The sequence below is a fragment of the Mus caroli genome, chromosome 3 (genome assembly GCF_900094665.2).
Source record: "Mus caroli chromosome 3, CAROLI_EIJ_v1.1, whole genome shotgun sequence".
Lineage (NCBI taxonomy): Eukaryota > Metazoa > Chordata > Mammalia > Rodentia > Muridae > Mus > Mus caroli.
In genome coordinates this window covers 30,084,300-30,095,583 of record NC_034572.1, presented here as the reverse complement: position 1 = coordinate 30,095,583, position 11,284 = coordinate 30,084,300, and positions in this window count along the sequence as shown.

The window sequence follows — 11,284 nt, the reverse complement described above, 5'->3', positions numbered from 1 at the left end:
AAAGTAATTGTTGCTTCCTATTATTTTTGTTGTTAAAGTTGGCATTCTGTTCTTGTGGCTGTCTTCTTTTAGGTTTGTTGAGGGATTACCTTCTTGTTTTTTCTAGGACGTGGTTTCCGTCCTTGTATTGGTTTTTTCTGTTATTATCCTTTGAAGGGTGGGATTCGTGGAAAGATAATGTGTGAATTTGGTTCTGTCATGGAATACTTTTGTTTCTCCATCTAAGGTTATTGAAAGTTTTTCTGGGTATAGTAGCCTGGGTTGGCATTTGTGTTCTCTTAGTGTCTGTATAACATCACATTAGACTATCTCCCATTAGCTCCCACTAAGCTTCATCCAAACATATAATTTCTAATTCTAACATTTTTAACACAGTTAATTTTTTAACCCACAACAATTCTCTCATATGCTGACTTATAAACAAGAAAGAAAAAAGGATGGAGAGAGGGGAGAAGGGAGAGAAGGAGGAAAGGAAAGAAAGCAAGAGACAGAGACTGAGAAAGATTGACTAAACTAATGTACATTTTATATGGTAATGGTTTCCATTGTTTCAAAAATTACTGGTTCTGCAGTCCCTGACACTGTTAATGCCATTGTTATGCTTACAAACAGGAACCTAGCATAACTGTCCTTTGAGAGGCTCCACCTAGTAGCCAAAGCATTTTGATTCCAAATAAATAATTAAATAAAATTATATAACTCTATCCAATGGAAGAGATAAGCAGACTCACACCCAAACATTAGATGGAGCTCAGGGAGTCTTACGGAACAGTTGAGAGAAGGATTAGGGGACCCTAAGAGGACAAGGTCTCCACAGGAGGACCAACAGAGTCAATTAACCAGGACCCTTGGGGGCTTCTAGAGACTGAATCACCAACCAAAGAGTGAGCATGGGCTGGACCTAGGTCCCCTGCACATTTGTGGCAGATATGCAGCTTGGTCCCCCAACAACTGGAGCAGAAGCTGTCCCTGAGCATTTTGCCTGCCTGCCTGCCTGCCTGTGGGTCCCTAAATGGACTGCCATGTCTGGGCTCAGTGGGAGATGTGCCTACTTACACAGCAACTTGAGGTGGGTGTCGGGGTGGTGGTGGTGGGTAATGTGTGTGGGGACACCCAGAGGGGTGCTTCCCCTTCATAAAAGAGAAGGGGAAGGTGGAATGGGAGAGGACTTGAATGAGCAGGTCCTGGGAGGAGAGGAAGGGCTGATATTGGGTTGTAAAGTGATTCACTTTTTATTAATCTGTGTCTTTTAAAATGGAACTGTAGGAAAACTAAGACCCTTCAAAAGACTCAGAGAGTTAAAAAGCAAAATGCAAGACAGTAGTCCATATCTATATCTACTGTATATGACAAAACCCTAGCACATATAAAGAGCTTACTTAAGCCAGCAACAAAAATCTCATTGGAATGTGGATTAAAAACTCGAACAGAATTTTTACCAGAATAATTTAGCCAAATAGATAGAAATGCATGAGAAAATGCTCTTTAGTCATCAGCAAAACATTAAATCTTTAAACCAGTATAGTCAGAGCTCAGACTATGGATACAACTAAAGACAGACTAAAAGAAAAAAGAAAAAAAAAAGTGAATTAGAAACAAATCCATTTTTCAGCTGCATCCAAAAATCACACCATAAATGATAGTCACTTCATGGTAAAAGGATGGAAAAACATATTCTAAGCAAATGTACCCAAGCAACAAGCAGGTATAGCCATTTTAATATCTGATAAAATAGGTTTCAGAGCCGGGCATGGTGGCGCTCACCTTTAATCCCAGCACTTGGGAGGCAGAGGCAGGTGGATTTCTGAGTTCTAGGCCAGCCTGGTCTACAAAGTGAGTTCCAGGACATCCGGGGCTATACAGAGAAATCCTGTCTTGAAAAAACAAAAACAAAAACAAAACAACAACAACAAAAAAGATAGATTTCAAACCAAAACTAATCAGAAGACAAAGGGAAGTATAACACATAGTTATTCAAGTCAAAACCCATGAAGGGCATATTTCAATTCTAGACATTTATGCACCAATCACATAGGCCCCAAAGTTCATAAAAGAAGCATTACTAGAGCTAAAAATCACACAAAATAATACCAGAAGTCAAATAGGCATCACAGATATCAACAGAAGTACTCTCCCAAATACAAGGAATATACTTTCTTTTTAGCAGCTCATGGATATTTCCCCAAAATTGTTGGCCTACTTGGACACAAAGCAAGTCTCAACAGATACATGAAAATTTGAAATACCCCTGTATCCTATCTACCATGTACTAAACTTGAATATCGGCAACAACAGAAAGTATATAAACTCATAAAAACTGGTTAACCCATTACTGAACAAGAAATGGTTCAAGAAAGAAATTAAGAAGGAAATTTAAAACTTTTTAGAACTGAATGGAAAGGAAAATACAACATACCCAAACAAACCTATGGGATACAACAAAGGCAATTCCAAGAGGCAAGCTCATGGCAATAAAAGTACCTACATAAAAACAAAGCAAAACAAAAAAAACAACAAAAACAAAAACAGAAAACAGGCAAGATCTCATCTTAACAGGTTAGGTATACCTATAAGCTTTAGTGCCACAAGAAGAAACAATACCAAAAAAGAAATACTCAAACCCAGGGCTGAAATCAATGAAACAGAAACACTATGAACAAAAAATAAATAAATGAAGAGCTGGTTCTTTTAGAAAAATCTTTAAGATTGATTAACATCTTGCCAAATTAACTGAAAGATGGAGGGAGAAATTCTAATAAAATTAGAAGTGAACGTGGGAGACTTTGCCACAGATATGGAAGAAGCTCAGAGACTCATAAGGACATGCTTTACAAATCTATACTCCACTAAACTGGAAAAATCTAAAAGAAATAGAACCTCTTGATAAACACGGCATACCAAAGTTAAATCAATATCAAATAAGCAATTTAAACAGACTAATAACCCCGTGTGAAATGGAAGCAGAGAATAGATAAATATAAAATAAAAACCACAAGGGCAAGCAGAGAATCTTACTGGACCTTGAGATAACAATAAACATCAATACCCATTAAATTATTCTACAAAATAGAAACTGAAGAAACATTTTCTAATTCTCTTTATGAAGTTGCAATTACCCTGATACCAAAACCAAACAAAGACCCAACCAAAAATGAAAGAAAAAGAAAAAAAAGTTTCAGACCAATATCTCTTATCAAGACGTGTACAAAAATTCTCAATGAAGTTATATACAAACTGCATTCAAGAACACATCAAGAAATTATTCAACATGATCAAATAGTCTATAGACACAGCAATGGTTCAACATATGTAAATAGATAAACGTAATCTACCACACGGAGAGTATAGACTGGAAGACAAAAATCTCATGATCATCTCATTAGATGTAGAAAAAGCTTATGACAAAATCAGCATCTCTTCATAATAAGAGTCCTGGAGAGTCTAGGGATGCAGTGGACATGCCTCCACATAATAAAGCAATTTACAGCAAGCATATAGCACCATTAACCGAAATGAAAAGAAACTCAACACATTTCCACTAGAATGAGGAACAAGGAATGATGTCCACTCTCTTTATGTCTACTCAGTACAGACTTGAAGTCATAACTAGAGCAGTGAGACAAATGAAGACCTCAAGAACAAAGCAAGTCAAAATATCTTAATCTGCAGATGATATGATTTTATACATAAAAGACACTAAGAATCTCACCAGTGCTAGTGAATATCTTCAACAGAGTTGCAGGATCCAAAATCAACACACACAAATTAGTAGCCTTCCCACATAAAACTGGAAAAAAATCTGAGAAAGAAATCAGGGAAACACCTTTCAGAACAGTCTCAGAAAGAAAAATCCTGGGGAATCTCTAACCAAGCAAGTCACTGAAGAAAGAAACTGAATAAGATTTCAGAAGATAGGGCTGGTGAGATGGCTCAGCGGTTAAGAGCACTGACTGCTCTTCTGGAGGTCCTGAGTTCAATTCCCAGCAACCATATGGTGTCTCACAACCATCTGTAATAGGATCTGATGCCCTTTTCTGGTGTGTCTGAAGACATACTATAAATAAATAAATAAATAAATAAATAAATAAATAAATAAATCTTTTTTTAAAAAAGATATCAGAAGATGGAAAGATCTCCCATGTTCATGGATCAGTAATTATAGTAAGAGATGGGGAGATTAGAGTGGAGGTGGATTAAGCAGGTAGGAGAACAGAAAAGGTGAGAATGGTAGGGAACACAGAGAGGCATTACTAGCATTAAGGGTAATTTGTTAGGTTATATGTAAGCCTACTACTGTAGAAGTTCCTAAAGCATATACATATGTGAAAGATTTCTAAATGGAACCACCAAATAATGGAGAGACAAAGCCCCAACTAAATATCTACTGCCATAAAGTGATACCTCCAATGCCAGGAATGGGTTACAACTAGTTATTGGCCAGAAGTACCCCATGAACCCCCAAACATCTTAGGCTATTGTCAATGCTTTTGGCTGCTCTTTGTAAACTCATAGTAAGACCTATTGCTGAAGACAACCCTAACCTCATTAAACATGGCAACCACTAACCCAGCTACAAACTCAGTGACTCTCAGTGCCACCTGCCTGTGTGATATGCTGGTTTAATAGTGACTTTAATGCTGTTGAGATAACCAACCTCTGATACCATCTCATACCATGAGCCCTCTGATCAGATTGAGGGCCCATGGTATGAGATGGAACCCATGCCTGTTACTGCTTGGATGGCTAAGAACATGAGACTGTCTAGGCATGCTCCCAGGAGAATATCAAATACTATTGTTCTGCTAAGAGGACATAGTAATGAAATGATTCCTAATGACAATCTGCTATTTCCATAGATAAGTGACGATAGCTCAGCTGTCATCAATGACACTTCCTCTTACAGTATACGGAAATAAACAGAGACTGACAATTGAACAACATGCAGACTAAGAGATAGAAGAACACTTAGTCTTAAATGAGATATCAAACCCTTCCCCTCAGGAAACTATGCAAAAGGGGAGGTAGAAAGATTTTAAGATACATAGGTGATGAATGATTCCAAGGAAACAGTGTCTTCCAGGGCCCGACGGACAGTGCGAGGAATGGCTGGAGAAAGAGGTAGCTATCCAGAGAATGGGTGATTCTCTGAACTTGATACTGAACTCCACTTCTGATGAAGTTACATTCTGATGAGCATTTAACATGGCACACAAGCATCTTCATAGCCTTTGCTCCTTCAAAGAGATAGATCTACATGCTTCTTCTTCAGATACTTCCCTCATCAATTCCCCAATTATGTCTTTTTAGCTCTCTGGCCATCCAGCTACCCCATTTGCTACAGGCCATTAACCAGTGACGGTCACACATCTGGTATCTTCTCCTTTCAAGCAAAGTCAATTACCATGTGTACTAGGCTAAGTTCTGCCCACTTGATTTCCTGTTGCCTAGTGTTTTTCATGGTTTTCAAGAAAAGTGTTGCAATGTTGAAGTTGTCCATTTCTTTACAGCAAGCAGAACCATCAGTAAACCAGATCCTAGACATCTTTTCTTCCATCAACTGACCATGAGGCATGCCCCATGATGCTACAGGTGCAAGACATTGTAATGGGAGGAGATATCATAGGCATTTGGGAAGCCTCTTCATGTAGCTTGCTTGTGCCTCAGAACCTGCTGAGGCCCAATTGCTTATGTACCACTTCCATTTGATAATAGATTACTGCTGTGTAAGTCCTACTCTATGGCTTAGTTAATCAGATAATACCTACCTCATGATGAACAATGGTAGCCAATTGTCTAACATTCAGTTCCCACTCAGTCCCAATAGCTGTCTCTCAAAGGGAGAATAGTTGTCTGCTGGTGATGGCAACACCTTTCTCAAAGTCCCAAGGGTCTATTCTGTGGGTCACCTATTGGGGCCTGATGAAAGCTCCAGACAGCATCTCCATCTGTTCCTGACACCTCAAGTGCAATTTGGTCTGTTGGCTTATATGGTCCAAATGGTAGAGCATCCTGGGCCTGTTGAAGAGCCTTCGCGTATTCCAGGATCCACTCAAAGCTAGCAGCTTTCCAAGTCATATGGCATGTGTGCTGGAGTAGCACACCCAAGTGCTGCCTCCAGAATCCATATATTCACACTAAACTTTGTGTTCTTAGTGGTGGGAGGGGCCTGGTACAATAACAACCTTTAACTTTGAACGAATATCTCTGCATGCCCCAAACCACTAGACTCATAGAAATTTCATTGAGATAGAAGGCCTGCATATTTTGGTTGGATTTATTTATTTTCCATCCTCTGAAGGACCTATGCACTGCTAACCAGTCTAATGTGGTAATGTGGTTGGTACCTCCTGCTCACTTAGTCCAATCAGCATAATCTCATGAATATAGTGGATTAATATAATAGTTTGTGGAAGATTTATATGACCAAGATCCCTTTGAACTAAGTAGGTTATAACCCAGGGCTTAAGAGTTCCTCTGTCTTTAAGGTAAAGCTGGCCTCGCCAACTGAAAGCAAATTGCTTCTGGCGCTCCTTATAGACAGATATCAAGAAAAGGTTATTTCCTAGACCACTAGGGACATGCCATGTGTGAGGAGATGTTAGAATATGCTCAACTATACACACCACACCTAGTATAGCATCTGCAGATAGTACTTGTTTAAGTTTGTGATAGTTAATTGTCATTCTCCCCGATATATCTGCCTTCTCCGCTGCCCAAAGAGGAGAGTCAAATGAAGACATGGGGACCACTGCCCCTGCATCTTTCAAGTACTTGAAAGTTCTTGGCACTAATTTCTGCAGATCTTCCCAGAATTTGATATTGGTCTTGGTTCATCTTTTCCCTTACAAAGATAACTGCAATAGCTTCCATTTGGCTTTTCCAACCATAATACCTCTCAACCCACACAACATACAAAGTTTGTGCATTTCTAAAAGTACATGTCCCAATTATACATTTAGAATTGTAGAAATAGCCACAGGATGAGTTCAGGAACTTAGTGGACCACTAGGAATTAGATTTCAGCACTTGACCTCCATAAGCCCCTACTTTAACTGGGGCACACAGTGATTTGGGTGGTCTTGTGGAATCAATGTCAACTTAAAACTAGTATCCAATAGCACCCCCACAAGTCTGATTGTTTCCTTTCCCCCAGTTACTCTTAAGAACACCAAAAGGATAACAATAAAACTTTGGTATTGTAGCAAGGTTCTTCCTCAGGGAGACCTGGCCTTCCCTTCTTTCAAGGGGTTCTGAGTCTGCAAACTAGCTCATCAAGAAATTGGTTCATGGGGCTGGTGAGATGGCTCAGTGGGTAAGAGCACCCGACTGCTCTTCCNAAGGTCCAGAGTTCAAATCCCAGCAACCACATGGTGGCTCACAACCACCCGTAATGAGATCTGGCGTCCCCTTCTGGAGTGTCTGAAGACAGCTACAGTGAACTTACATAAAATAAATAAATAAATCTTTAAAAAAAAAAAAAAAAGAAATTGGTTCATGGATCAAGATGTCCTATTGCTACAACCCAGTTGGCCCTTTTTTCTTCATTTGTTTGAGAATTTTTGTTTTCAAATCAAACAAAATCACAATGGGTTTCTCATCTATTTAATTATTGGGAACACTATGACCGATTAGCCAGTTCCAGTGGTCCATATCGGTCATGTCATCGTAAAAATCACTTTTCCTGTGCTGCCCATTATGGGTTAGCTCATTATAGACACTGCTTTTTGCCTGTGCTATGTATGAAAGCCTTTAGCAATTCAGTGTTGCCACCTGGTCCTTGCTACTTTGGGGGCTTCATGCACATCATGCTTAGTTCATTTAATTGAGCAGCAGTGTCTCCAACCCTGTTGGTGAACTGAAAAGAGCAATGGCAAGGCTCTTAAATTTGTGAGTGCGCCTCTCACCATTTGGTGTCTTACAGTGCTCAAGAATTGCCATGTGTCTGGCCTTCCATTGTGGAGGATTAGGTTTTCACAGTGTATCCACTCTAGCATCGCAATTTCCCTTTCCCTGAGCAATGAACACTCTGCCAAGGGACATCAGGCATCTCCAGCTCCTTTTCAGTAGACCTTGTAGCAAACACTCTGCCAACCAGCCGACAAAGTACTGACACCTGACATGTGCAAGCTTTCATAGGAAACCCAGCATCTCCATCCCATGGGTCCATATTGATAAACTCAGCATATTGATAGACTACAATTAAGTAATAACATATGTGTAGACAGGACCAACATTAGCTTATTTGGGTCTTTTATTTTTAACGCAATGGCTGAAGCAAGTCTCTCATATACTTATGTTTTGGATTACTTAACGTTTACAAGCCTGTATTGCATGCTTTTTAATTTTATTTGCCCAATTTTTGACATTATTGTCTTCTCATCTATTTCTAGGGAAAGAGGCTTTTTATTTGAGTCTGTGGAATGGATTCTCCTTTATACAGTTTCCTGCTTAACATACATTGCATCTGACTTGTTAGGAAGAGATATTAAAAAAAATTGTGATAAAAAGATCCTCTTAGACTTGAGTTCACAACACTGCATTTGGGATTTTTTTTTTTACATTGAAGTCTGAAGATGAACTTGGCCTGTAATTTAGCTTTTTATTATTGTCCTTGTCATTTCTCTTCATGTCAAGATCTTTTTTACTTAACGGAGAAGCCTATCCTCTTTTCTGACAGGACGTGGTAATTGGTTTTTGAGATTATTAACAATTGATTCATTTTTGGCTATTGTTAAAATCCATTTAAAAAGGTCAATAACTACTGTGTCAGTTTGGATCATTTTGGAGGTAGGTGGGTGCTATATTTCTTGATAGGGAATGCACATTTAGCCTGAAAATTTTAAACAGCTATATAACCTATGTAGCAAACATTCCTAAGTTCCTGCCTTGAGCCTGCCATGGATTCCCTCCTTGATACATTATAGCTTAGAAGCCAGATATACCCTTTCTCTTCCGAGGTGTTTGTTTGTTTGTTTCTATGGCAACAGAAGCAAACTACACAGTGTCCCTGATGGTTAGTGTCTTTATTGCACATACTCTCATCATCTACTTATGCTTTAAGACATATACATTAACCTTTCACCCATTTTAACTTGATTTTAGTTCTTTGCATTTTATCCATGTATCTCTCTGACTAGAAATATTTATGTCACACATATTATTTGGCTCATGATTTGGGTTTTTTTTGTTTTGTTTTATTTTGTTTACTTTCTTAAGTATGCTTTTGGATGTGTACACGTTTTTTAGTTTTGCTACTGTAAAATTTATGAAATTTCTTGTATTAGTGCTTTTTATGTCTTAAAAACCTTTTCCGTTGCAAGATGGTCAATATACCCTCTGCTATGTCAAGCTGGATTTGTAGTATTGGCTTTTACATTTGGGTGTCCAATTCATCTTGAATTGATATTATTGCTGATTTCTGAACTGTTGGAAGATTGTGTGGGGTTTTTTGTTTGTTTGTTTGTTTGTTTGTTTTTATTTCTCTCTTGGCACTTAAATGCAAATCTTGTCTGTCCCCATACTTTAGATCAAATCAGACTCCAAATTCTTATTATGGCTTCATTGCTTCTAAGACCCCTTGTCATCAGGTGTCTGATGTCTTCTTACACTTCTTTTTACCTCTCTCCTCCTTCCTCCCTTGTCCATGGGTAGTTGATCACACTGGTCTCATCCCTGTTTCCCAGGACCTTTGCAAACTCCTTTCTGAGTCTGAACACTGGTCTCATGTCCCCCTACCTTGCTTACTTCATTTAGACCTACATTTGGGAGTTATCCCCTCAGAAAAACAAAGACAAAAACAAAACTCCACCTTCTACAGCACCTGGTAGCCTTTGCTTTCTGCCTTGATGTTATAGTTAGCTTCAGCTATCAAATGCAAATCTAGAGTCACCTGGGAAGATGGAAATTTAACCAAAGCATTGCCTAAATCAGATTAGCCTAGTATACACCCATGGGGCAACTTTTTGATTGTTTATTGACACAGGAGGGACCAGCCCACTGTGGGTAGTGTCATTCCTAGGCAGATAAGCCTGGGATATGTAGATAGCTGAGCAACTCAGACATAGCAAGTGTCATAGATAAGGTACTTCTACTTTAGGGTTTTATTGCTGTGAACAGACACCATGACCAAGGCAACTCTTATAAAACATTTATTTGGGGATGGCTTGCAAGTTCAGAAGTTTAGTCCATTATCATCATAACAGGAAGCATGGTAGTATGCAGGCAAGCATGGTGCTGGAGGAGTGGGGAATTCTATATCTTGATTTGAAGGCAACCAGGAGGAGACTGGCTTCTAAAGGCAGCCAAAAGGAGGCATCTCTTGTTCACTGTGTGGAGCTTGAGCACTAGAAATCCCAGAGCCCCCCTACACAGTGACACACTTCCTCAACAAGGCCACACCTATTCCAGCAAAGCCTCACCTCCTACTAGTGCCACTTCCCATGGGCCAAGCATACAAACCACCACAGCAAGTTACTAAGTGGATTCTGCTTCAAGTTCCTGCCAAACTGTAGCTACTCTGGCTTTTCTCAATAATAGACTGTAATAGTAAGCTAAAATAATCTCTTTCCTCTTTGATTTTGGTCATGGTGTTTATCACAACAATAGAAATGAAACTAGAACACAAACTGGTACTGAGGAGTTGGGTAGGGCTAGGAAGAACCTGACCACATTGTTTTTAGGACCAGTATGGAAAACCTTGAACTAGAGAAACAGTTAAATGCTCTAACAGAGCTTACCGGGCTATTCTAGTCGGAGCCTGAAAGATAGTAGGGCTGAGAGTAGTGTGTATTGTTGAGGCTTGCCTTAAGAGTTTCAGAGGGCAACATAGATTTCCTTAGTAACTGAGCAGAAGGCTATTCATGTGCTGTTTTGGCAAAGACTCTGCTGGCTACTTTATGCCCATGTCCTCAGGAGTTTCTCGAGGCTTAACTAAAAAGCAGTGAACTGATTTCCTTAGTGGAGGCAATCTGAAGATGACATAACATTGAGTCTGTAGCATGGTTGTTTCCGATCATACTTATGTAGTCTTACAGTGAAAAAGAAAGCAAGCAAGGCAGAAAATAATTCAAAAACGTGGTTTAGAGAGAGAAAAAAAATATTAGGAGCCTTAACATTAAAATCAAAACTGTGTCTAAAGTGAGGCTGATTCTTTTTTTTAATTTTTAATATTTTTATTACATATTTTCCTCAATTACATTTCCAATGCTATCCCAAAAGTCCCCCATAGCGCCCCCCACTTCCCTACCCACCCATTCCCATTCTTTTGGCCCTGGCATTCCCCTAT